The sequence below is a fragment of the Lepisma saccharinum genome, chromosome 4 (genome assembly GCF_977018435.1).
Source record: "Lepisma saccharinum chromosome 4, izLepSacc3.1, whole genome shotgun sequence".
NCBI classification, from domain to species: domain Eukaryota; kingdom Metazoa; phylum Arthropoda; class Insecta; order Zygentoma; family Lepismatidae; genus Lepisma; species Lepisma saccharinum.
In genome coordinates this window covers 113,254,261-113,278,897 of record NC_139232.1, presented here as the reverse complement: position 1 = coordinate 113,278,897, position 24,637 = coordinate 113,254,261, and the positions used below count along the sequence as shown (strand labels likewise).

General features: G+C 37.4%; 37 non-coding genes across 37 annotated transcripts; all 37 read right to left on the bottom strand.

Annotated features, from left to right (window-relative positions):
• Positions 1-2,888: 2,888 nt before the first annotated feature.
• Positions 2,889-2,962, bottom strand: TRNAT-AGU (transfer RNA threonine (anticodon AGU)). The gene has a single exon. It is a non-coding gene; the product is annotated as a tRNA-Thr (tRNA).
• Positions 2,963-3,233: 271 nt separating this feature from the next.
• On the bottom strand, positions 3,234-3,307 carry TRNAT-UGU (transfer RNA threonine (anticodon UGU)). The gene has a single exon. It is a non-coding gene; the product is annotated as a tRNA-Thr (tRNA).
• A 797-nt stretch (positions 3,308-4,104) lies between these two features.
• TRNAT-UGU (transfer RNA threonine (anticodon UGU)) lies at positions 4,105-4,178 on the bottom strand. The gene has a single exon. It is a non-coding gene; the product is annotated as a tRNA-Thr (tRNA).
• Positions 4,179-4,276: 98 nt separating this feature from the next.
• TRNAT-AGU (transfer RNA threonine (anticodon AGU)) lies at positions 4,277-4,350 on the bottom strand. The gene has a single exon. It is a non-coding gene; the product is annotated as a tRNA-Thr (tRNA).
• A 271-nt stretch (positions 4,351-4,621) lies between these two features.
• TRNAT-UGU (transfer RNA threonine (anticodon UGU)) lies at positions 4,622-4,695 on the bottom strand. The gene has a single exon. It is a non-coding gene; the product is annotated as a tRNA-Thr (tRNA).
• A 442-nt stretch (positions 4,696-5,137) lies between these two features.
• TRNAT-UGU (transfer RNA threonine (anticodon UGU)) lies at positions 5,138-5,211 on the bottom strand. Its single transcript has one exon. It is a non-coding gene; the product is annotated as a tRNA-Thr (tRNA).
• A 270-nt stretch (positions 5,212-5,481) lies between these two features.
• TRNAT-AGU (transfer RNA threonine (anticodon AGU)) lies at positions 5,482-5,555 on the bottom strand. The gene has a single exon. It is a non-coding gene; the product is annotated as a tRNA-Thr (tRNA).
• Positions 5,556-5,997: 442 nt separating this feature from the next.
• On the bottom strand, positions 5,998-6,071 carry TRNAT-UGU (transfer RNA threonine (anticodon UGU)). The gene has a single exon. It is a non-coding gene; the product is annotated as a tRNA-Thr (tRNA).
• Positions 6,072-6,341: 270 nt separating this feature from the next.
• Positions 6,342-6,415, bottom strand: TRNAT-AGU (transfer RNA threonine (anticodon AGU)). Its single transcript has one exon. It is a non-coding gene; the product is annotated as a tRNA-Thr (tRNA).
• Positions 6,416-6,858: 443 nt separating this feature from the next.
• TRNAT-AGU (transfer RNA threonine (anticodon AGU)) lies at positions 6,859-6,932 on the bottom strand. The gene has a single exon. It is a non-coding gene; the product is annotated as a tRNA-Thr (tRNA).
• A 272-nt stretch (positions 6,933-7,204) lies between these two features.
• On the bottom strand, positions 7,205-7,278 carry TRNAT-UGU (transfer RNA threonine (anticodon UGU)). The gene has a single exon. It is a non-coding gene; the product is annotated as a tRNA-Thr (tRNA).
• Positions 7,279-7,549: 271 nt separating this feature from the next.
• On the bottom strand, positions 7,550-7,623 carry TRNAT-UGU (transfer RNA threonine (anticodon UGU)). Its single transcript has one exon. It is a non-coding gene; the product is annotated as a tRNA-Thr (tRNA).
• Positions 7,624-7,721: 98 nt separating this feature from the next.
• TRNAT-UGU (transfer RNA threonine (anticodon UGU)) lies at positions 7,722-7,795 on the bottom strand. Its single transcript has one exon. It is a non-coding gene; the product is annotated as a tRNA-Thr (tRNA).
• A 968-nt stretch (positions 7,796-8,763) lies between these two features.
• On the bottom strand, positions 8,764-8,837 carry TRNAT-AGU (transfer RNA threonine (anticodon AGU)). Its single transcript has one exon. It is a non-coding gene; the product is annotated as a tRNA-Thr (tRNA).
• A 271-nt stretch (positions 8,838-9,108) lies between these two features.
• TRNAT-UGU (transfer RNA threonine (anticodon UGU)) lies at positions 9,109-9,182 on the bottom strand. The gene has a single exon. It is a non-coding gene; the product is annotated as a tRNA-Thr (tRNA).
• A 270-nt stretch (positions 9,183-9,452) lies between these two features.
• TRNAT-AGU (transfer RNA threonine (anticodon AGU)) lies at positions 9,453-9,526 on the bottom strand. The gene has a single exon. It is a non-coding gene; the product is annotated as a tRNA-Thr (tRNA).
• Positions 9,527-9,797: 271 nt separating this feature from the next.
• On the bottom strand, positions 9,798-9,871 carry TRNAT-UGU (transfer RNA threonine (anticodon UGU)). The gene has a single exon. It is a non-coding gene; the product is annotated as a tRNA-Thr (tRNA).
• Positions 9,872-9,969: 98 nt separating this feature from the next.
• On the bottom strand, positions 9,970-10,043 carry TRNAT-UGU (transfer RNA threonine (anticodon UGU)). The gene has a single exon. It is a non-coding gene; the product is annotated as a tRNA-Thr (tRNA).
• A 614-nt stretch (positions 10,044-10,657) lies between these two features.
• TRNAT-UGU (transfer RNA threonine (anticodon UGU)) lies at positions 10,658-10,731 on the bottom strand. The gene has a single exon. It is a non-coding gene; the product is annotated as a tRNA-Thr (tRNA).
• A 98-nt stretch (positions 10,732-10,829) lies between these two features.
• Positions 10,830-10,903, bottom strand: TRNAT-AGU (transfer RNA threonine (anticodon AGU)). Its single transcript has one exon. It is a non-coding gene; the product is annotated as a tRNA-Thr (tRNA).
• A 98-nt stretch (positions 10,904-11,001) lies between these two features.
• TRNAT-AGU (transfer RNA threonine (anticodon AGU)) lies at positions 11,002-11,075 on the bottom strand. The gene has a single exon. It is a non-coding gene; the product is annotated as a tRNA-Thr (tRNA).
• A 271-nt stretch (positions 11,076-11,346) lies between these two features.
• On the bottom strand, positions 11,347-11,420 carry TRNAT-UGU (transfer RNA threonine (anticodon UGU)). Its single transcript has one exon. It is a non-coding gene; the product is annotated as a tRNA-Thr (tRNA).
• A 442-nt stretch (positions 11,421-11,862) lies between these two features.
• On the bottom strand, positions 11,863-11,936 carry TRNAT-UGU (transfer RNA threonine (anticodon UGU)). Its single transcript has one exon. It is a non-coding gene; the product is annotated as a tRNA-Thr (tRNA).
• Positions 11,937-12,034: 98 nt separating this feature from the next.
• Positions 12,035-12,108, bottom strand: TRNAT-AGU (transfer RNA threonine (anticodon AGU)). The gene has a single exon. It is a non-coding gene; the product is annotated as a tRNA-Thr (tRNA).
• A 271-nt stretch (positions 12,109-12,379) lies between these two features.
• Positions 12,380-12,453, bottom strand: TRNAT-UGU (transfer RNA threonine (anticodon UGU)). Its single transcript has one exon. It is a non-coding gene; the product is annotated as a tRNA-Thr (tRNA).
• Positions 12,454-12,551: 98 nt separating this feature from the next.
• On the bottom strand, positions 12,552-12,625 carry TRNAT-UGU (transfer RNA threonine (anticodon UGU)). The gene has a single exon. It is a non-coding gene; the product is annotated as a tRNA-Thr (tRNA).
• Positions 12,626-12,723: 98 nt separating this feature from the next.
• Positions 12,724-12,797, bottom strand: TRNAT-AGU (transfer RNA threonine (anticodon AGU)). The gene has a single exon. It is a non-coding gene; the product is annotated as a tRNA-Thr (tRNA).
• A 444-nt stretch (positions 12,798-13,241) lies between these two features.
• TRNAT-AGU (transfer RNA threonine (anticodon AGU)) lies at positions 13,242-13,315 on the bottom strand. The gene has a single exon. It is a non-coding gene; the product is annotated as a tRNA-Thr (tRNA).
• Positions 13,316-13,413: 98 nt separating this feature from the next.
• TRNAT-UGU (transfer RNA threonine (anticodon UGU)) lies at positions 13,414-13,487 on the bottom strand. Its single transcript has one exon. It is a non-coding gene; the product is annotated as a tRNA-Thr (tRNA).
• Positions 13,488-13,757: 270 nt separating this feature from the next.
• Positions 13,758-13,831, bottom strand: TRNAT-UGU (transfer RNA threonine (anticodon UGU)). The gene has a single exon. It is a non-coding gene; the product is annotated as a tRNA-Thr (tRNA).
• A 443-nt stretch (positions 13,832-14,274) lies between these two features.
• Positions 14,275-14,348, bottom strand: TRNAT-UGU (transfer RNA threonine (anticodon UGU)). The gene has a single exon. It is a non-coding gene; the product is annotated as a tRNA-Thr (tRNA).
• A 271-nt stretch (positions 14,349-14,619) lies between these two features.
• TRNAT-AGU (transfer RNA threonine (anticodon AGU)) lies at positions 14,620-14,693 on the bottom strand. The gene has a single exon. It is a non-coding gene; the product is annotated as a tRNA-Thr (tRNA).
• A 98-nt stretch (positions 14,694-14,791) lies between these two features.
• TRNAT-UGU (transfer RNA threonine (anticodon UGU)) lies at positions 14,792-14,865 on the bottom strand. The gene has a single exon. It is a non-coding gene; the product is annotated as a tRNA-Thr (tRNA).
• A 98-nt stretch (positions 14,866-14,963) lies between these two features.
• TRNAT-UGU (transfer RNA threonine (anticodon UGU)) lies at positions 14,964-15,037 on the bottom strand. The gene has a single exon. It is a non-coding gene; the product is annotated as a tRNA-Thr (tRNA).
• Positions 15,038-15,308: 271 nt separating this feature from the next.
• On the bottom strand, positions 15,309-15,382 carry TRNAT-AGU (transfer RNA threonine (anticodon AGU)). The gene has a single exon. It is a non-coding gene; the product is annotated as a tRNA-Thr (tRNA).
• A 270-nt stretch (positions 15,383-15,652) lies between these two features.
• On the bottom strand, positions 15,653-15,726 carry TRNAT-UGU (transfer RNA threonine (anticodon UGU)). The gene has a single exon. It is a non-coding gene; the product is annotated as a tRNA-Thr (tRNA).
• Positions 15,727-16,175: 449 nt separating this feature from the next.
• On the bottom strand, positions 16,176-16,249 carry TRNAN-GUU (transfer RNA asparagine (anticodon GUU)). Its single transcript has one exon. It is a non-coding gene; the product is annotated as a tRNA-Asn (tRNA).
• Between the last annotated feature and the right edge of the window lie 8,388 nt (positions 16,250-24,637).

Genomic DNA, 24,637 nt, shown 5'->3' with positions numbered 1-24,637 from the left:
TCGAGTGTGTGCAAAATATTATTTCGTACCTAGACAAAAACTTTAACAAACATAAAATAATTATTCTTGGAGACATCAATTTTGACATTCGAAACAGTACCCCTAAGCAAATACATCTTCTAAATATTTTAAAATCTTTCAACTATTACTGCGCAAACAATAGGCCAACAAGACTAGACTCTTGTCTAGATAACATTTTAACAAACCTAGATAAATACTGCTATGAGATAGGGATATTCAATACATTTTATTTAACGGACCACAAAGGCTTATGGTTAAAATTGAACAATAATATACCTCTGAATACTATACATAAACAAATTAAATCTGTTAGACTAATTAATGATAACAGGCTGAATATACTAAGAAACAAATTAAAAGACGTTGATTGGATTCATTTAATTTTCTCAAGTGCAAATGTCGATGCATTATTTGAGAAATTTATGAGTACCATCTCTGATATATGTAACGACTGCTGTCCTAGAGTTCAAAAAAAGGAGAAACCAATTAAAGCTAAACGCGAACAAAGACACTTAGGTCAATGGTATAATCCACACTTGAGTAAATTAAAAATCTTGCTTATGATGTATTATAATGGATTTAAAAATGGTAACGCAGATAAGAACAAATATATCAAATTAAGAAATATTTACAGATCAGAAATTAGAAAAGCTAAATGCACAGCAAATGATAAATTTATTAATAACTCCAATAATAAATGCAAAGCAGCTTGGAATGTCATTAAGGCAGAATTAGGCAGAGGGAAACCCAGAAGAAAAGAAAATGTTCCAATTACTCCAAGCGAATTTAATGATTTCTTTATCAGGGTAGGTAACAAATTGGATACAAACCACAATTCTATGAATCAATTTGATTATGAATATAATAATCTCATGTCACAAGACATCGGTAACATTTTGACTGACTTCCGGTGGCATGAGACCCAACCTGCTGATATTTTAAAAGCAGCACAAAAACTAAATAATTCAAAATCGGAAGACTTTTATGGAATGTCGAACTTTATTTTAAAAAGAATCATTGATATTCTACAGTACCCACTTTGCATTCTCATAAACTGGATGATGTATTGTGGGCACTTTCCTTCCTGCCTCAAGCTCTCGGTCGTCATACCCGTGTATAAAAAGGGTGATAAATCGAGCCCCGACAATTACCGTCCTATATCACTTGTTCCCATTGTCTCCAAAATTATAGAACACTGTTTATATAATCAACTCGATAGCTATTTCACAAATAATAATTTATATACAAGTGCACAATATGGTTTCAGAGCCCATCTATCCACTGTGAAAGCGAATGAAACCATTGTTTCCACAGTGTTAGATGCATTTGAATCCAAACTTTCTGTAAGTGCAACACTTATCGATCTGAGTAAAGCCTTTGACTCTGTTTCCCATCAAATATTAATAAAAAAATTACACTTCTATGGCATCAAAGAAACGGAACTTGCTCTAATAAAATCCTACTTATCAAATAGACAACAAATGGTCACTGTAGACAACATAAAATCAGAATTCTTAAATATAAAAAATGGAGTTCCGCAAGGTTCTGTCCTCGGCCCATTGTTGTTCAATATTTATATAAATGACTTACCTAATATTATTCCTCATAAGACTGTTTTATATGCAGATGATACCACATTCCTTACAGTGGGCAGTGACAAATTTACAGTTGAGAAGCTTGATAAGGAAATAGAGGAAAGGTCCACTTTTTGGTTTGAAACAAATCAACTTACAATTAATGAAAATAAAACAGAGAAAATATTTTTACATTAGGAAATGGCCATGAATGGACTTCTGTAAAACTTCTTGGTTTACACTTAGACTCCAAATTATCTTGGGAGTCGCAAACAAATCACCTGTGTTCCAAACTTGCCAGGGTGGTATTTCTACTTAAAAAGCTTAGAACATGCATTAGCAAGGATTTGTTGCTGCAATCATATTATGCATATTTTCATAGCCTTCTGACTTATGGAATTCTCTTGTGGGGAAACTCATCTGGTGCTGGGGATGTATTTATCTGGCAGAAAAAAGCTTTACGAAGCACGGCAGGAGTCTTTGATCAGTCTGTTTCCTGTAAATATCTCTTTAAAGAACTAAAGATAATGACTGTGCCAAGCTCATATATATTTACCTGTCTAGTGTATACAAAAGAAAATGTACATAATTATAACGCAAGAGACACTGTGCACGGACACAATACAAGATTCTGTTACAAGCTCGACACACCATCAATCAGATTAAGTAAAACACAAAATAGTTATAAGTATTTAGGAATTAAGTTATACAACATGTTACCAGAAGCTGCTCACAGTGTCTCTCTTAAAAAATTTAAAAGTGTACTTCAACCCTGGTTAAAAGAAAAGGTCTTCTACAATCTAGAAGAATTCGAAATCCATCCCAAAAATGATTTAATATTCTAGAATGTATTGTATTGTTTATTTCCTGTTTTATGAATTATTGCTATGTATATTGCCACTGCCATATTTATATTATTTCATCGTCACTAATATTATAATTGTCTTATGTCTATGTACTCTTACTTTATATGTGCATATACTCTCATATTAGTATCTATAACATATTGTAGTTCCATGTAATCCCTCTCTCTATATATAATTATATATTTACATATATACAATAACAAATATGTAACCAATAACTGACGACATCTATTGCATTGTACAATGTCTAACGATGAATAAATATATTGTATTGTATTGTATTGTATTGTTTACTAGACAGGCGCTTTAACCAACTAAGCCACGGCGCCACTTGTGAAATAGGGAAATTAGGTGTGTTTAAATATTATTTCAAACATCTCTCTCTCGAACGAAAAAATGAATATTTATAAAATATACATTTTTTATTAGGCACCGGAGGGATTCGAACCCTCGATCTCCTGTTTACTAGACAGGCGCTTTAACCAACTAAGCCACGGCGCCACTTGTGAAATAGGGAAATTAGGTGTGTTTAAATATTATTTCAAACATCTCTTTCTCGAACGAAGAAATGAACATTTATAAAATATACACTTCATATTAGGCACCGGAGGAATTCGAACCCTCGATCTCTAGTTTACAAGACAGGCGCTTTAACCAACTAAGCCACTTCGCCTCTTGTGAAATAGGGAAATTAGGTGTGTTTAAATATTATTGCAAACATCTCGTTCTGGAACGAAGAAATGAAAACTTTAAAAAATATACATTTTTTATTAGGCACCGGAGGGATTCGAACCCTCGGTCTCCTGTTTACAAGACAGGCGCTTTAACCAACTAAGCCACGGCGCCTCTTGTGAAACAAAGAAAGTAGGTGTGTTTAAATATTATTGCAAACATCTCTTTCTCGAACGAAGAATTGAACATTTATAAAATATGGATTTTTCATTAGGCACCGGAGGGATTCGAACCCTCGATCTCCTGTTTACAAGACAGGCTTTTTAACCAACTAAGCCACGGCGCCTCTTGTGAAATAGGGAAATTAGCTGTGTGTAAATATTATTGCAAACATCTCTTTCTTGAACGAAGAAATGAACATTTCTAAAGTATACATTTTTTATTAGGCACCGGAGGGATTCGAACCCTCGATCTTCTGTTTACAAGACAGGCGCTTTAACCAACTTTTTTTTTTTTTTTAATAAAGGAAATACCCCCTACACGGAGGTATCCCCCACCATTCACACTTATTTCACTTTTTACAATTTTTTTTTTCAATTCTTACAGTTTCTCAGTTTCTTTTCATCAGGACAAACACAAATACCCATGCCTTACCCGGGACTCGAACCCAGAACCCCTGGGACCAACTAAGCCACGGCGCCTCTTGCGAAATAGGGAAAGTAGGTGTGTTTAAATATTATTGCAAACATCTCTTTCTCGAACGAAGAAATGAACATTTATAAAATATACACTTCATATTAGACACCGGAGGAATTCGAACCCTCGATCTCCTGTTTACAAGACAGGCGCTTTAACCAACTAAGCCACTTCGCCTCTTGTGAAATAGGGAAATAAGGTGTGTTTAAATATTATTGCAAACATCTCTTTCTCGAACGAAAAAATGAACATTTATAAAATATACACTTTATATTAGGCGAAGGAGGAATTCGAACCCTCGATCTCCTGTTTACAAGACAGGCGCTTTAACCAACTAAGCCACTTCGCCTCTTGTGAAATAGGGAAATTAGGTGTGTTTAAATATTATTGCAAACATCTCTTTCTCGAACGAAAAAATGAACATTTATAAAATATACATTTTTTATTAGGCACCGGAGGGATTCGAACCCTCGATCTCCTGTTTACTAGACAGGCGCTTTAACCAACTAAGCCACGGCGCCACTTGTGAAATAGGGAAATTAGGTGTGTTTAAATATTATTTCAAACATCTCTTTCTCGAACGAAGAAATGAACATTTATAAAATATACACTTCATATTAGGCACCGGAGGAATTCGAACCCTCGATCTCTAGTTTACAAGACAGGCGCTTTAACCAACTAAGCCACTTCGCCTCTTGTGAAATACGGAAATTAGGTGTGTTTAAATATTATTGCAAACATCTCGTTCTGGAACGAAGAAATGAAAACTTTAAAAAATATACATTTTTTATTAGGCACCGGAGGGATTCGAACCCTCGATCTCCTGTTTACAAGACAGGCGCTTTAACCAACTAAGCCACGGCGCCTCTTGTGAAACAAAGAAATTAGGTGTGTTTAAATATTATTGCAAACATCTCTTTCTCGAACGAAGAATTGAACATTTATAAAATATAGATTTTTCATTAGGTACCGGAGGGATTCGAACCCTCGATCTCCTGTTTACAAGACAGGTGCTTTAACCAACTAAGCCACTTCGCCTCTTGTGAAATAGGGAAATTAGGTGTGTTTAAATATTATTGCAAACATCTCTTTCTCGAACGAAAAAATGAACATTTATAAAATATACACTTTACATTAGGCGCCGAAGGAATTCGAACCCTCGATTTCCTGTTTACAAGACAGGCGCTTTACTGAACTAAGCCAGGGCGCCTCTTGTGAAATAGGGATATTAGGTGTGTTTAAATATTATTGCAAACATCTCTTTCTCGAACGAAGAAATGAACATTTATAAAATATACACTTCATATTAGGCACCGGAGGAATTCGAACCCTCGATCTCCTGTTTACAAGACAGGCGCTTTAACCAACTAAGCCACGGCGCCTCTTGTGAAATGGGGAAATTAGGTGTGTTTAAATATTATTGCAAACATCTCTTTCTCGAACGAAGAAATGCACATTTATAAAATATACATTTTTTATTAGGCGCCGAAGGAATTCGAACCCTCGATTTCCTGTTTACAAGACAGGCGCTTTACTGAACTAAGCCAGGGCGCCTCTTGTGAAATAGGGAAATTAGGTGTGTTTAAATATTATTGCAAACATCTCGTTCTGGAACGAAGAAATGAAAACTTTAAAAAATATACATTTTTTTTAGGCACCGGAGGGATTCGAACTCTCGATCTCCTGTATACTAGACAGGCGCTTTAACCAACTAAGCCACGGCGCCTCTTGGGAAATAGGGAAATTAGGTGTGTTTAAATATTATTGCAAACATCTCTTTCTCGAACGAAGAAATGAACATTTATAAAATATACACTTCATATTAGATACCGGAGGAATTCGAACTCTCGATCTCCTGTTTACAAGACAGGCGCTTTAACCAACTAAGCCACTTCGCCACTTGTGAAATAGGGAAATTAGGTGTGTTAAAATATTATTGCAAACATCTCTTTCTCGAACGAAGAAATGAACATTTATAAAATATACACTTTACATTAGGCGCCGAAGGAATTCGAACCCTCGATTTCCTGTTTACAAGACAGGCGCTTTACTGAACTAAGCCAGGGCGCCTCTTGTGAAATAGGGATATTAGGTGTGTTTAAATATTATTGCAAACATCTCTTTCTCGAACGAAGAAATGAACATTTATAAAATATACACTTCATATTAGGCACCGGAGGAATTCGAACCCTCGATCTCCTGTTTACAAGACAGGCGCTTTAACCAACTAAGCCACGGCGCCTCTTGTGAAATGGGGAAATTAGGTGTGTTTAAATATTATTGCAAACATCTCTTTCTCGAACGAAGAAATGCACATTTATAAAATATACATTTTTTATTAGGCGCCGAAGGAATTCGAACCCTCGATTTCCTGTTTACAAGACAGGCGCTTTACTGAACTAAGCCAGGGCGCCTCTTGTGAAATAGGGAAATTAGGTGTGTTTAAATATTATTGCAAACATCTCGTTCTGGAACGAAGAAATGAAAACTTTAAAAAATATACATTTTTTTTAGGCACCTGAGGGATTCGAACTCTCGATCTCCTGTATACTAGACAGGCGCTTTAACCAACTAAGCCACGGCGCCTCTTGGGAAATAGGGAAATTAGGTGTGTTTAAATATTATTGCAAACATCTCTTTCTCGAACGAAGAAATGAACATTTATAAAATATACACTTCATATTAGATACCGGAGGAATTCGAACTCTCGATCTCCTGTTTACAAGACAGGCGCTTTAACCAACTAAGCCACGGCGCCTCTTGTGAAATAGGAAAATTAGGTGTGTTTAAATAATATTGCAAACATCTCGTTCTGGAACGAAGAAATGATAAATTTAAAAAATATACATTTTTTATTAGGCACCGGAGGGATTCGAACCCTCGATCTCCTGTTTACAAGACAGGCGCTTCAAAAAACTAAGCCACGGCGCCTCTTGTGAAATAGGGAAATTAGGTGTGTTTAAATATTATTGCAAACATCTCGTTCTGGAACGAAGAAATGAAAACTTTAAAAAATATACATTTTTTTTAGGCACCGGAGGGATTCGAACTCTCGATCTCCTGTTTACTAGACAGGCGCTTTAACCAACTAAGCCACGGCGCCTGTTGGGAAATAGGGAAATTAGGTGTGCTTATATATTATTGCAAACATCTCGTTCTGGAACGAAGAAATGAAAACTTTAAAAAATATACATTTTTTATTAAGCACCGGAGGGATTCGAACTCTCGATCTCCTGTTTACTAGACAGGCGCTTTAACGAACTAAGCCACGGGGCCTCTTGTGAAATAGGGAAATTAGGTGTGTCTAAATATTAATGCAAACATCTCGTTCTGGAACGAAGAAATGAAAACTTTAAAAAATATACATTCTTTATTAGGCACCGGAGGGATTCGAACCCTCGATCTCCTGTTTACAAGACAGGCGCTTCAACCAACTAAGCCACGGCGCCTCTTACGAAATAGGGAAATTAAGGTGTGTTTAAATATTATTGCAAACATCTCTTTCTCGAACGAAGAAATGAACATTTATAAAATATACACTTCATATTAGACACCGGAGGAATTCGAACCCTCGATCTCCTGTTTATAAGACAGGCGCTTTAACCAACTAAGCCACTTCGCCTCTTGTGAAATAGGGAAATTAGGTGTGTTTAAATATTATTGCAAGCATCTCTTTCTCGAACGAAGAAATGAACATTTATAAAATATACACGTTATATTAGGCGCCGGAGGAATTCGAACCCTCGATCTCCTGTTTACAAGACAGGCGCTTTAACCAACTAAGCCACGGCGCCACTTGTGAAATAGGGAAATTAGGTGTGTTTAAATATTATTGCAAACATCTCTTTCTCGAACGAAGAATTGAACATTTATAAAATATAGATTTTTCATTAGGCACCGAAGGGATTCGAACCCTCGATCTCCTGTTTACAAGACAGGCGCTTTAACCAACTAAGCCACGGCGCCTCTTGTGAAATAGGGAAATTAGGTGTGTTTAAATATTATTGCAAACATCTCTTTCTCGAACGAAAAAATGAACATTTATAAAATATACATTTTTTATTAGGCACCTGAGGGATTCGAACTCTCGATCTACTGTTTACTAGACAGGGGCTTTAACCAACTAAGCCACGGCGCCTCTTGTGAAATAGGGAAATTAGGTGTGTTTAAATATTATTGCAAACATCTCTTTCTTGAACGAAGAAATGAACATTTGTAAAGTATACATTTTTTATTAGGCACCGGAGGGATTCGAACCCTCGATCTTCTGTTTACAAGACAGGCGCTTTAACCAACTTTTTTTTTTTTTTAATAAAGGAAATACCCCCTACACGGAGGTATCCCTCACCATTCACACATATTTCACTTTTTACAATTTTTTTTTTCAATTCTTAGAGTTTCTCAGTTTCTTTTCATCAGGACAAACACAAATACCCATGCCTTACCCGGGACTCGAACCCAGAACCCCTGGGACCAACTAAGCCACGGCGCCTCTTGCGAAATAGGGAAATTAGGTGTGTTTAAATATTATTGCAAACATCTCTTTCTCGAACGAAGAAATGAACATTTATAAAATATACACTTCATATTAGACACCGGAGGAATTCGAACCCTCGATCTCCTGTTTACAAGATAGGCGCCTTAACCAACTAAGCCACTTCGCCTCTTGTGAAATAGGGAAATTAGGTGTGTTTAAATATTATTGCAAACATCTCTTTCTCGAACGAAAAAATGAACATTTATAAAATATACACTTTATATTAGGCGCCGGAGGAATTCGAACCCTCGATCTCCTGTTTACAAGACAGGTGCTTTAACCAACTAAGCCACTTCGCCTCTTGTGAAATAGGGAAATTAGGTGTGTTTAAATATTATTGCAAACATCTCTTTCTCGAACGAAAAAATGAACATTTATAAAATATACATTTTTTATTAGGCACCGGAGGGATTCGAACCCTCGATCTCCTGTTTACTAGACAGGCGCTTTAACCAACTAAGCCACGGCGCCACTTGTGAAATAGGGAAATTAGGTGTGTTTAAATATTATTTCAAACATCTCTTTCTCGAACGAAGAAATGAACATTTATAAAATATACACTTCATATTAGGCACCGGAGGAATTCGAACCCTCGATCTCTAGTTTACAAGACAGGCGCTTTAACCAACTAAGCCACTTCGCCTCTTGTGAAATAGGGAAATTAGGTGTGTTTAAATATTATTGCAAACATCTCGTTCTGGAACGAAGAAATGAAAACTTTAAAAAATATACATTTTTTACTAGGCACCGGAGGGATTCGAACCCTCGATCTCCTGTTTACAAGACAGGCGCTTTAACCAACTAAGCCACGGCGCCTCTTGTGAAACAAAGAAATTAGGTGCGTTTAAATATTATTGCAAACATCTCTTTCTCGAACGAAGAATTGAACATTTATAAAATATAGATTTTTCATTACGCACCGGAGGAATTCGAACCCTCGATCTCCTGTTTACAAGACAGGCGCTTTAACCAACTAAGCCACGGCGCCTCTTGTGAAATAGGGGAATTAGGTGTGTTTAAATATTATTGCAAACATCTCTTTCTCGAACGAAGAAATGAACATTTATAAAATATACATTTTTTATTAGGCACCGGAGGGATTCAAACCCTCGATCTCCTGTTTACTAGACAGACGCTTTAACCAACTAAGCCACGGCGCCACTTGTGAAATAGGGAAATTAGGTGTGTTTAAATATTATTGCAAACATCTCTTTCTCGAACGAAGAAATGAACATTTATAAAATATACACTTCATATTAGGCACCGGAGGAATTCGAACCCTCGATCTCTAGTTTACAAGTCAGGCTCTTTAACCAACTAAGCCACTTCGCCTCTTGTGAAATAGGGAAATTAGGTGTGTTTAAATATTATTGCAAACATCTCGTTCTGGAACGAAGAAATGCAAACTTTAAAAAATATACATTTTTTATTAGGCACCAGAGGGATTCGAACCCTCGATCTCCTGTTTACAAGACAGGCGCTTAAACCAACTAAGCCACGGCGCCTCTTGTGAAACAAAGAAATTAGGTGTGTTTAAATATTATTGCAATCATCTCTTTCTCGAACGATGAATTGAACATTTATAAAATATAGATTTTTCATTAGGCACCGGAGGGATTCGAACCCTCGATCTCCTGTTTACAAGACAGGCGCTTTAACCAACTAAGCCACGGCGCCTCTTATGAAATAGGGAAATTAGGTGTGTTTAAATATTATTGCAAACATCTCTTTCTCGAACGAAGAAATGAACATTTATAAAATATACACTTCATATTAGGCACCGGAGGAATTCGAACCCTCGATCTCCTGTTTACAAGACAGGCGCTTTAACCAACTAAGCCACTTCGCCTCTTGTGAAATAGGGAAATTAGGTGTGTTTAAATATTATTGCAAACATCTCTTTCTCGAACGAAGAAATGAACATTTATAAAATATACACTTCTTATTAGACACCGGAGGAGTCGAACCCTCGATCTCCTGTTTACAAGACAGGCGCTTTAACCAACTAAGCCACTTCGCCTCTTGTGAAATAGGGAAATTAGGTGTGTTTAAATATTATTGCAAGCATCTCTTTCTCGAACGAAGAAATGAACATTTATAAAATATACACTTCATATTAGACACCGGAGGAATTCGAACCCTCGATGTCTAGTTTACAAAACAGGCGCTTTAACCAACTAAGCCACTTCGCCTCTTATGAAATAGGGAAATTAGGTGTGTTTAAATATTATTGCAAACATCTCGTTCTGGAACGAAGAAATGAAAACTTTAAAAAATATAAATTTTTTATTAGGCACCGGAGGGATTCGAACCCTCGATCTCCTGTTTACAAGACAGGCGCTTTAGCCAACTAAGCCACGGCGCCTCTTGTGAAACAAAGAAATTAGGTGTGTTTAAATATTATTGCAAACATCTCTTTCTCGAACGAAAAAATGAATATTTATAAAATATACATTTTTTATTAGGCACCGGAGGGATTCGAACCCTCGATCTCCTGTTTACTAGACAGGCGCTTTAACCAACTAAGCCACGGCGCCACTTGTGAAATAGGGAAATTAGGTGTGTTTAAATATTATTTCAAACATCTCTCTCTCGAACGAAAAAATGAATATTTATAAAATATACATTTTTTATTAGGCACCGGAGGGATTCGAACCCTCGATCTCCTGTTTACTAGACAGGCGCTTTAACCAACTAAGCCACGGCGCCACTTGTGAAATAGGGAAATTAGGTGTGTTTAAATATTATTTCAAACATCTCGTTCTCGAACGAAGAAATGAACATTTATAAAATATACACTTCATATTAGGCACCGCAGGAATTCGAACCCTCGATCTCTAGTTTACAAGACAGGCGCTTTAACCAACTAAGCCACTTCGCCTCTTGTGAAATAGGGAAATTAGGTGTGTTTAAATATTATTGCAAACATCTCGTTCTGGAACGAAGAAATGAAAACTTTAAAAAATATACATTTTTTATTAGGCACCGGAGGGATTCGAACCCTCGATCTCCTGTTTACAAGACAGGCGCTTTAACCAACTAAGCCACGGCGCCTCTTGTGAAACAAAGAAATTAGGTGTGTTTAAATATTATTGCAAACATATCTTTCTCGAACGAAGAATTGAACATTTATAAAATATAGATTTTTCATTAGGCACCGGAGGGATTCGAACCCTCGATCTCCTGTTTACAGACAGGCTTTTTAACCAACTAAGCCACGGCGCCTCTTGTGAAATAGGGAAATTAGGTGTGTTTAAATATTATTGCAAACATCTCGTTCTGGAACGAAGAAATGAAAACTTTAAAAAATATACATTTTTTATTAGGCACCGGAGGGATTCGAACCCTCGATCTCCTGTTTACAAGACATGCCCTTTAACCAACTAAGCCACTTCGCCTCTTGTGAAATAGGGAAATTAGGTGTGTTTAAATATTATTGCAAACATCTTTTTCTCGAACGAAAAAATGAACATTTATAAAATATACACTTTATATTAGGCGAAGGAGGAATTCGAACCCTCGATCTCCTGTTTACAAGACAGGCGCTTTAACCAACTAAGCCACTTCGCCTCTTGTGAAATAGGGAAATTAGGTGTGTTTAAATATTATTGCAAACATCTCTTTCTCGAACGAAAAAATGAACATTTATAAAATATACATTTTTTATTAGGCACCGGAGGGATTCGAACCCTCGATCTCCTGTTTACTAGACAGGCGCTTTAACCAACTAAGCCACGGCGCCACTTGTGAAATAGGGAAATTAGGTGTGTTTAAATATTATTTCAAACATCTCGTTCTCGAACGAAGAAATGAACATTTATAAAATATACACTTCATATTACGCACCGGAGGAATTCGAACCCTCGATCTCTAGTTTACAAGACAGGCGCTTTAACCAACTAAGCCACTTCGCCTCTTGTGAAATAGGGAAATTAGGTGTGTTTAAATATTATTGCAAACATCTCGTTCTGGAACGAAGAAATGAAAACTTTAAAAAATATACATTTTTTATTAGGCACCGGAGGGATTCGAACCCTCGATCTCCTGTTTACAAGACAGGCGCTTTAACCAACTAAGCCACGGCGCCTCTTGTGAAACAAAGAAATTAGGTGTGTTTAAATATTATTGCAAACATCTCTTTCTCGAACGAAGAATTGAACATTTATAAAATATAGATTTTTCATTAGGCACCGGAGGGATTCGAACCCTCGATCTCCTGTTTACAAGACAGGTGCTTTAACCAACTAAGCCACGGCGCCTCTTGTGAAATAGGGAAATTAGGTGTGTTTAAATATTATTGCAAACATCTCTTTCTCGAACGAAAAAATGAACATTTATAAAATATACATTTTTTATTAGGTACCGGAGGGATTCGAACCCTCGATCTCCTGTTTACTAGACAGGCGCTTTAACCAACTAAGCCACGGCGCCACTTGTGAAATAGGGAAATTAGGTGTGTTTAAATATTATTTCAAACATCTCTTTCTCGAACGAAGAAATGAACATTTATAAAAAATACATTTTTTATTAGGCACCGGAGGGATTCGAACCCTCGATCTCCTGTTTACAAGACAGGCGCTTTAACCAACTAAGCCACTTCGCCTCTTGTGAAATAGGGAAATTAGGTGTGTTTAAATATTATTGCAAACATCTCGTTCTGGAACGAAGAAATCAAAACTTTAAAAAATATACATTTTTTATTAGGCACCGGAGGGATTCGAACCCTCGATCTCCTGTTTACAAGACAGGCGCTTTAACCAACTAAGCCACTTCGCCACTTGTGAAATAGGGAAATTATTTGTGTTTAAATATTATTGCAAACATCTCTTTCTCGAACGAGGAAATGAACATTTATAAAATAATCATTTTTTTATTAGGCACCGGAGGGATTCGAACTCTCGATCTCCTGTTTACTAGACAGGCGCTTTAACCAACTAAGCCACGGCGCCACTTGTGAAATAGGGAAATTAGGTGTGTTTAAATATTATTGCAAACATCTCTTTCTCGAACGAAGAAATGAACATTTATAAAATATACACTTTATATTAGGAGCCGGAGGAATTCGAACCCTCGATCTCCTGTTTACAAGACAGGCGCTTTAACCAACTAAGCCACGGCGCCTCTTGTGAAATAGGGAATTTAGGTGTGTTGAAATATTATTGCAAACATCTCTTTCTCGAACGAAGAAATGAACATTTATAAAATATACACTTTATATTAGGCGCCGGAGGAATTCGAACCCTCGATCTCCTGTTTACAAGACAGGCGCTTTAACCAACTAAGCCACTTCGCCTCTTGTGAAATAGGGAAATTAGGTGTGTTTAAATATTATTGCAAACATCTCTTTCTCGAACGAAGAAATGAACATTTATAAAATATACACTTTATATTAGGCGCCGGAGGAATTCGAACCCTCGATCTCCTGTTTACAAGACAGGCGCTTTAACCAACTAAGCCACGGCGCCACTTGTGAAATAGGGAAATTAGGTGTGTTTAAATATTATTTCAAACATCTCTTTCTCGAACGAAGAAATGAACATTTATAAAATATACACTTCATATTAGGCACCGGAGGGATTCGAACCCTCGATCTCCTGTTTACAAGACAGGCGCTTTAACCAACTAAGCCACTTCGCCTCTTGTGAAATAGGGAAATTAGGTGTGTTTAAATATTATTGCAAACATCTCTTTCTCGAACGAAGAAATGAAAACTTTAAAAAATATACATTTTTTATTAGGCACCGGAGGGATTCGAACCCTCGATCTCCTGTTTACAAGACATGCCCTTTAACCAACTAAGCCACGGCGTCTCTTGTGAAATAGGGAAATTAGGTGTGTTTAAATATTATTGCAAACATCTCTTTCTTGAACGAAGAAATGAACATTTGTAAAGTATACATTTTTTATTAGGCACCGGAGGGATTCGAACCCTCGATCTTCTGTTTACAAGACAGGCGCTTTAACCAACTAAGCCACGGCGCCTCTTGCGAAATAGGGAAATTAGGTGTGTTTAAATATTATTGCAAACATCTCTTTCTCGAACGAAGAAATGAACATTTATAAAATATACACTTCATATTAGACACCGGAGGAATTCGAACCCTCGATCTCCTGTTTACAAGACAGGCGCTTTAACCAACTAAGCTACTTCGCCTCTTGTGAAATAGGGAAATTAGGTGTGTTTAAATATTATTGCAAACATCTCTTTCTCGAACGAGGAAATGAACATTTATAAAATAATCATTTTTTTATTAGGCACCGGAGGGATTCGAACTCTCGATCTCCTGTTTACTAGACAGGCGCTTTAACCAACTAAGCCACGGCGCCACTTGTGAAATAGGGAAATTAGGTGTGTTTAAATATTATTGCAAACATCTCTTTCTCGAACGAAGAAATGAACATTTATAAAATATACACTTTATATTAGGAGCCGGAGTGATTCGAACCCTCGATCTCCTGTTTACAAGACAGGCGCTTTAACCAACTAAGCCACGGCGCCCCTTGTGAAATAGGGAAATTAGGTGTGTTTAAATATTATTGCAAACATCTCTTTCTCGAACGAAGAAATGAACATTTATAAAATATACATTTTTTATTAGGCACCGGAGGGATTCGAAACCTCGATCTCCTGTTTACAAGACAGGCGCTTTAACCAACTAAGCCACGGCGCCTCTTGTGAAATAGGGAAATTAGGTGTGTTTAAATATTATTGCAAACATCTCCTTCTCGACCGAAGAAATGAACATTTATAAAATATACACTTTATATTAGACACCGGAGGAATTCGAACCCTCGATCTCCTGTTTACAAGACAGGCGCTTTAACCAACTAAGCTACTTCGCCTCTTGTGAAATAGGGAAATTAGGTGTGTTTAAATATTATTGCAAACATCTCTTTCTCGAACGAGGAAATGAACATTTATAAAATAATCATTTTTTTATTAGGCACCGGAGGGATTCGAACTCTCGATCTCCTGTTTACTAGACAGGCGCTTTAACCAACTAAGCCACGGCGCCACTTGTGAAATAGGGAAATTAGGTGTGTTTAAATATTATTGCAAACATCTCTTTCTCGAACGAAGAAATGAACATTTATAAAATATACACTTTATATTAGGAGCCGGAGGAATTCGAACCCTCGATCTCCTGTTTACAAGACAGGCGCTTTAACCAACTAAACCACGGCGCCTCTTGTGAAATAGGGAAATTAGGTGTGTTTAAATATTATTGCAAACATCTCTTTCTCGAACGAAGAAATGAACATTTATAAAATATACATTTTTTATTAGGCACCGGAGGGATTCGAAACCTCGATCTCCTGTTTACAAGACAGGCGCTTTAACCAACTAAGCCACGGCGCCACTTGTGACACAATTTATGAAGCTCTTGTTCCATGCAATAGCGTAAACTTGGATACGCAGTATCATACATGGATGGTGATACAGTCACCATTTAAGAGGGAGTGGTTAAACCCAGACACTTCAATCTGCCGCTATATCTGCTGCCATGATAGTGTTTACGCAGTGCATTATCGGTTTTAGTATGTTGATCGTAGGAACAAATAAATGGTACTGACAACATTGATTTTGCACCGCATGGCTAAATAGATGCGGGAGAGAAAAACGTTATTAAGAAAATGTTGTCCTCTACGCATTACCCTGTGTAGTATATACCAACACCAATTTAGGTTTTGATTTGGAATCGACTTCCTTAAATAAAAGAAAGAAGTTACACCTCGGAACAATGGAGCTCCGATATTTTTTTCTATTGGAAGGATGAATTTCACGATAAGTCACACAAATAAAATTCTCGCCCCCGGGTGGGCTCGAACCACCAACCTTTCGGTTAACAGCCGAACGCGCTAGCCGATTGCGCCACGGAGGCTTACGATGCGCAGGTCTTCCTTGTAACGTCATCATGTGATGCCGTTATCTACCATGAATGCAAACTTTCAGTTCCTTCTCGCAGTCGCAGTTGGATTCAGCGCTTATGGTGCTGATGTTGAAAGGGTCGCACATGTAATTGTAATACATGCTTCTTTACAGTTTATCCGCTGTCTACTTTCGTACCAGTTTTTACACTGATTCATATAACTGTATGTATTATCATACCTAATATAAACATAGGCGTGAATTCAGGGCCGGCGCTAGTCATTTTGCCGCCCTGGGCGGTGGCGGTAGATGTCGCTCCCTTTCGAACGCCCTCCCCCCTCTCATTACGCTGCAACGCATTGGCGTCGCTAGGCCATCTGCTTTGGGGGGAGGCTGCAACCAGATACATGACTTACTACTATTGTAAATATTTTTAATGTTTGAAAATAGCAAAGTGATTAATAAGACAATAATATATAACAAGCATAAGGAATTAAAACTAACATAGACTTACTGCATTAATTTTTATGAAAACAGATGGATATTCTTGTCCTGTTTTTCTAATGCTGGTGAACTATGTCTTTATGTATCAGCTGTACTCTGCGGTTCGAATTTCTTGCAAAGTTATCAATAACACAATCCACACACAATTAATACACTCTTCCTTTTCCGATTTTCGATTTCAGGCGCTTACTTCGAATAAAAAATTTGTCCATTGTTGTACGAACAACAGTAAATGTCACAAAAAGCTTTGATAACAAACACACAATATCACAAACTCCGTAACACAAAACGCACCACTACCGTTTCCTCGCGTAGCAACCGTTGTGAAAATAGAACAAATGACGGCGATCGTTTGCACTGTTGCCAGCTAAAGACATGACGTGTCAGATGTAAGATCGTGGTTTAAAAAAAAAAACTATGTCACAACGAAACGAGTCTTTCCAAAAATATGTATCTAGAGGTATGTTCCTGCCAGGGACGGCGACAGGGGTGGGCACGGGTGGGCAAGCGCCCACCCAAAAATTCCTGTGCCCACCCGATTGCCCACCCAATCAAATTCAATAAGTACATATACTCGGGGATATATGAATGATGAAATATTTAAGTGTGACCTGGTGTTCATAACATGTATATTTTACTTGTGAATATTATCTATGCCGGAAATGTTTACATATTATCAACCCATAAAAAGTCACTTTTGTCATTGTTGAAACAAAAACTGTGATCAAATTAATACTTCCATGTTTAAAAGCAGCTAGTAGGCTTAGGAGGCTCGAAATTATGCAGGGTATCATCAAGATTAAATCAGAATTGAGGGTGAACTTGAGGGCTGCAGTTCCGGGCCTCCACTACGTATATATTCCGGTCTGGCTATGGTTAAAATAATCTCCAAAAAAACAAATCTAAACATCATCTTAGCGTTACTTCCACCAGCAACACAATAAATTATTTCGACTTTTTAATTAATATTAGAATAATTTAATCAAGAAGACTTAGTTAGATGGGCAGGCCATGTGACACGAATGGCAGAGGAAAGAATAGTTTACAGGATTATTGTTGGGAAACCTGATGGTAAGGGACCAGTAGGAAGGCTAAGACGAGGATGGAGGGATAACGTTGAGATGGACCTAAAATAAATCGGTAAGGACGGGAAAGATTTGATTGATCTTGCCCCGGATAGGGACAGATGGAAGGCTTGTGTTGCTGCAGCCATAAACCTTCGGGTTTAAGTATGCTATAGAGCAGGCATGTCCAACGCGTCGTTCGCGATTGACCAGTCGATCCCGGGGCATTTGTTGGTAGATCGCAGTTATCTATTGTAATTATACGAATATACGTTATTTGAATTCAACTTCTATAATGTATAATGGCCGAGTAGGTACAGATTTGTGCAAAGATTAACGATTAATAGTAGCTCACTGCCTGTTGTGACAATAAAAAGTAGATCACTGCTTGATTGAAGTTAGGCATGCCTGCTATAGAGTATAATATAATTTTAATTAGCTCTGCATTGAAATTCCAGAAGTGTCCCTTTTTTTTCATTACGATTTTTATATATCGGTCATCTTCAAATATCAATATGGTATACGAAATATCAACTTTATATTTGTTCTACTAATAAGAAGGAATCACAACAATCACTACAATACGTACCGAAGTGAATAAATTTTAATAAATCAGTTATATATGGAAAAAGCTACAGAATTATTCAATTGGTAATGAGTGGCTTATCCTATTTAGAAATCCTCGTTCCACACATACATTTTGTCACATGAATCAGCCGAAAATGTCAACAGAATCTGTAGATGCAGCTGAAGTAAAGAAAAAAAAGTTATGTCATGAAGTATATAGAAGACGATTTTGTTAGTTTGTTTCTAAGCCCACTTTTATGCTCAGATAGGCTAATCGGGACTAAACCTACAGTTTAATGTGTAGTCCGAACCCGTGTGCATTGTGCTTCCACCACAGGAGGGGGAGTCGAACACAAGACCTCTTCATTATAATGCGACAGCGTTATGCCATTGGCTAAAAAAATATACAAGAAGAACTCGCACAAAACCTGGCATTTTATCACCACAGAAGATGCGTCTATTTTAAGAGGGTGATTGCCTGAGACAAATATTTGAGACTTTCGGAAAACAACGTCATTATTCACGGAATTAGCTGCCTTGATCCACTAATGAAACGCTGTGCGATTGAAATTACCACCTCAACTTTCTAAGAGCTATGGACTAATGAAACTCGATTTTTGGAAGAGTAAGTTGTGGTTGATTTGTTTTATTTAAAGTCATATTTCTGCTAATTTTGATAATGACGACGATAAGGTTCAATGGTGATAAGATGAAAGTAACGAAGGGGCGAAAACAAACACATGCTGACACTCAAAATACAAACCCTCATAAATTATTACTTTGAGTGGTTCCAGGAGCCAGGAACTTGTTGCCCTGAAAGAAAAAGTTTCCAGGGTATGCTGCACAGGATATAGGTTGACATTCTAGTGTGTTCGAAATGGTCACACCATACAACCCAATGAAAAATAGACGAAGTATTACCGGTACAATGATCAACTTCCATGAATTTCTTGTGTCCTAAATCATTTTGTTACCTCAAAAAATATGTTCATGCAACCATACGTGTATTGCTTCTCCCGCATTAGTAATATGACAGTTCTTCAGAAAACGAAGAGCAACTTAGCTAATAATCTCTTAAATTCTGAACAGATTTCTCAATCTTACTTGTTTATTACTTATGACGAGTGATATTTTGTCAAAATAGCCTTTCATTAGCCTAGGGATACTTAATGGACAATGAACAAATATTTTTTTTCCGTGTGTGTTTTAAATCATTCCTAATAAGACGTTCATTTTAATCCAAACATTCAGTGGCGGCGATTAGGATGAGCGGGAAGTGGGGGATGCAGTTCCCCAGCCACATTTTGTCACTTTTTGCCCCCGCACTATGGCCTCTTTATGCTAAGCCTTTTCTACCAAGAAAACGTATATTCAGGGGTGCCCACAGAGGGGATTATGGCTCAGGCTGCGCAATCGAGATTCTTTGGGGGATTTTTTCCCTTCAAATAATGTAAAATTGAACATTTATATATTTTTCCAAAATACAGGTAAAAATTTTACACCTTAAATTCACCATATTTAATCCATTAGATGAAGAAAATAAAGCGTTTAAGGTCATTATTGAAGGTGCGAGGGGGGATAAATATCCAAGTCTCATATATTAGGCCTTAATTGACACGTGGGTTCTAGGGGGAATTCTGAATTAAACGTTGGCGGGGACAGTATTCAACTGTAAGTCTTAGATTATGGCGGGCATTTTAGTTAGAGGGGCATTGAGCATTAAGGTATCCAATTCTTGTGTATTACTATTGTCTTAGAATGTTGCAGAAATTCTGGTGTGGAGACTTGAGAATTATTTTTTTGGAGGAGGCAATATCCACTCTTTAATATTAACAGTAAGTCTAAAATTGACATGGACATTTTTGTGGTAGGATTGAGTATTAAATTTAAAGGGGGAGATAGGAAGCTCTTGATAAAGTGTTAAATCTTAGATTGTCAAGGGATTTCTGTAGTGAAGAGAGAGTTTGAACATTAAATTTTGGAGACTGTATTTAGCGATATGGTATCCACACGTTTTCGACCCCGAACGTACCAAAACAGAAGTTGGAAAATACTAAATATCCCGGGATCCTAAGAAAGTATTGACACCCCGTTAAATTAATATTCTTGAAAGCCTGCAAAGAAATGGATGTAAAAATGTTCTTGCTTGCTTCGCTCGCAATAATGTGTTCGTTACAACAAATCGTGTTTGGCGCTTTACTGAGGTGGATGTGAATTTTTATGCTATAGCTGCATTACAAGCATGAGCGATATTCTCCATATTCATGAGTAACATCACTTCTTAAAATATAGTGCTTAGTGTTAGTATACTGTTTATTTTAAAACAGGTGCATCATTTGTAACAAAAAGCTAAGGAAAAAGTTACTTTCGGTGTAGGGATTACGATATAGTTTCAGGGCGCAAATGATATGATTTGGGGGGGGAGGCGGATGACATGGACGTGATTTTTGTGGGGATGCGCCATTGGCCTTGGGGGGGATGGACACCCCTGCGTATATTGTCCTTGCCCCTCAAATGTTGGCACCCAATCGCTGCTACTACAAACATTCAGATAGATTTGTCAGTTGTACAAACCTTGTAAGCTAAGAAAAGTAACACCCAAGGAGTAAGAAAACTCTTTCAGTCAAAAACTTATACGATGAAAATACTATGCTCAGGAACATGCATTTAAATTACGAGAAACTTCACGATTGTCTACCATCGCACTTTCTATCATTGTCGCCGAATACATAAAATCAAGTATGTGCCTTGTATTTACAACACAAGCTTAAACCTAATTCACATTTATTTCACTGTATTAAAATGCATGAAAGAATTGGATTAGATTGTATGGCTGGGGTATGGCTGAGCATGTGTAAACACTCCCTTGAAATAATTGTGTCCATCAGAGACAAAACGAAAGGAAATGGAACAAGATGCGAGAATAGATTAGAAAAGAATAAAGAGAAAACAAGGAAAGGGAAAAGAAGTAAGAAGAAAATCGGGAGTGTAAGAGAGAGGAAGATACATACGTCTTACATACACATACATGGTCTTACATTTATACTGCCCACCCTAATCTATCACTATGGAGCTTCTGCCCACCCGGTCGAAAATTTCTGGCGCCGCCCCTGGTTCCTGCATTAACAATTGTTCAAATAGGTTTTATCGAAATACTGCATGTAATAATAGCTAAAAATTGGGGGGGCTTATCGAGGGATTGGGGGGGCTGAAGTCCCCTCCAAAAGGGCCTAGCGACGCCACTGCTGCAACGGGAAATTAGAAATCAATATATTCCTTAGCAAAACAACTATAAAATAAATAATGAGACTTGTTACACTATTTCAATACTATTAAGCACAAAAGGATATCTCGCTCCACCACAGTTAAACTTTAAAAAATGCGACACTAATTTTAAATTATTATTATATTTTATGAAATCTCTCTCCTTCTCTCTCTCTCTCTCTCTCTCTCTCTCTCTCCCTCTCTCTTTCAAACGTATCTTGAATGTAACCAGTATTAGGAAACAAATGAAGGCTTGACTTCAAATGTTTACCGTTGTAGGTCTGTGATATATGATTGGATTTTTAAAAGAATTACATGCAATATTCCCGTATATCCCGCGTGGGTGTTCTGTCTGAATTCTTTCCTGCGTTGTCCCCGCATAAAGCAGCTCTGGGGTTCACCCAGCCTCAAATTAATGGGTACCTGGGGGCAACCCTGGGAGGTAAAGGCGGCCGGAGAGTGGTGCTGATCACATCACCTCCAAAATGGCCTAGATCGAGAATGTGTGTGGCCCTACCCCCACATCTCCTAAATGTGCCTTCATGACATGGTGCTATATACACAGGGAACTTTACCTTTACCTTCGCATGTAATATTATTTTTCGTATAAAGCTATCTTGCATAAAATGGAAACAAGCGTGTTTCAGACATGACCGAAGATAGTATTTTTATTATTAAAAAAAACTGTTCGCTACTTGCCACGGTTACCGACAAAGTTAATAAATTCGAAGTTCTACACTCACCTTAGGTGCAAAATCATGACCCTTTATCAGTTTAAGGCACTTTTAGTTCATCTTTTAATTCAGTAGCCTTCACGTGTTAACATTCCGGCAAGTTTTCTACACTTTTCTGACAAAAGATCAGATGGCATGTCATTATGCTTAGTAATATCATAAGAGAAATTGAAAATTCACTATGATGTTTAAGCTGCTCAAATCTTCCTCTTAGAGCTAAAATAATCGTCTAGGACCTAGTAATAAAAATCATCTCTGTACCGTCTTTGTGGATCTTCAAAAGTTTCGTCATACTGAATCTGCTTCTTCTTTCGATTTCGACCTTGTACAATGTTGCCTATCTTTGGATCATCTATATCTAAATTCGAAGCCAATTCTTTCTCATCAACCGGGACTCACAGGTCGCCGCCCCCCGACGCCTCCACGAGTGGAGGGAGGGAGGCCCTACCAGGCTGCCAAGTGGCGTCTAAGAAACTTTGAAATTTTTCATCACTCCTGCTTTTTTCAAAGCGCTGATATATGTCCAAGAAATATAACAGCATCTAACACATCGTATTAATGTTTTGAAGACATTTGCTCATTACATTACGTGGAGTAAAAAGTCATACCAGATAACTAGTGAGCAAAGGAATGTAAAGCAACGCAACTGGTTTGCAATACACTGAGCCTCATGTACGACCATTTGGAAAGTTTTATTGTCGACAATTATTTGAAGGAGCGCATCACAGACCTCTCCTACTTTCCTCCCAGTGGTTTTAAAGTGAGACTACTGATATGTTCCTTCAAAACGATGGGTTGGCCATATTCTAACTTCCAAGTTATATAATATAATATTAGATTATAACTTTCAGGTTCTCAGTAGGCTTATTTTTTCTTCTCTTCAAATTTTGCCGCCCTGAAAATTTGCCGCTCTGGGTGGTTGCACGGTTCCCCCCCCCCCTTTCCGCCGGCCCTGCGTGAATTAATTTTTGAGAAAAGAAAGATTAAATAATAACGAGTAGGGGCGCACAACTGAAAGTTGCGGGGGCCGCAGAGCGTGTTAGTTACGCCACTGATCTGCACATTTGCTACCTACAGAGTTGTCAATGGTACCGACTTCTCACCTTACACGTAACGCTAATCTCATTCTCCACATACGGAGCTAAGGTCCAGGGCCGTCCGTATGGCGGGTAAAAGGGTAACTTCACCCGCTCAGGAATATGTAAAAACCACTTACATATTGTGGTTTTTACACAATAAATAAATAATTTAATTTCGTTCTTCGCTTTTTATTCCTGCTCTCCTCTTTCTTCGTACAGTCTTCCTTTCTCTTCATTTCGCCTTTTGTAACTCATCAATTGTATTTTTTTCTTATAACTTCACAAGCATGAAAAAAATATTAGAAAAAAGTATCAGTAATTGACTCGTTATATTTAAAACTGTATAAGAATATGTTTTATTGTACTTTTTGTAACTCTCGCATAATGAAAAACATATGAAATTGAAGCCATTCATATCAGGCTGTATCTAATCAGAACAAAAGACTCATTCATTACTTTCTGCTTGCTAACTTTGGTAATTAGTCTAATTGCCCATAGGCTCCACATGAAAGCAATCTCTTCGTCATTGTCTGTAGTGTTGCCCACGGGACGAGACGGGACAGGCTTTTAAAAATTCGAGACGAGACGAGATTGATCATGTGTCCCTTTGACAAACGAATATTTTCGAGACGAGACAGCATTTCACAGCATTTCCACGCAGTAGCGTACGCAGGATTTCATCAAGGGGGGTGTTATTTCGAAAACTTTCTACAAATTCACATTACCATTGTTTTATTATACTTTAATTAATTAATAATAAGAATAATAAATAAATTAATAATTCTTATAATTAATTAATTAATTAGTTTAATTACTACTAATGCAGCTGCTATTTATGAAAGAAATAGAACAAAATTACATTTCTTTTGTTTCTTTGTTACAAAATAATTGTCTAGTCAATTTGGGGCCCACCACACCACTACGTGTGCCTTCATGGCACGGTGCTATATGCACGGGGGAATTTACATTACCTTTACCTATGGAACTCGCCCAGGATGATGATGAAGCGCGAGAATACATGTTGCTAAATTCCACTGAGTCTATGTTTTCGTTGAAAAGTAAGTTTATAGACATTCCAACACATTTATCACTTCTAGGTGATTCACAAAGCACTTCTTCAACATTATTTAATGATGTGGATGTAGACTCAGCATCACTTGAGAGTTCACAAGGGGATGTGAAATCAGTA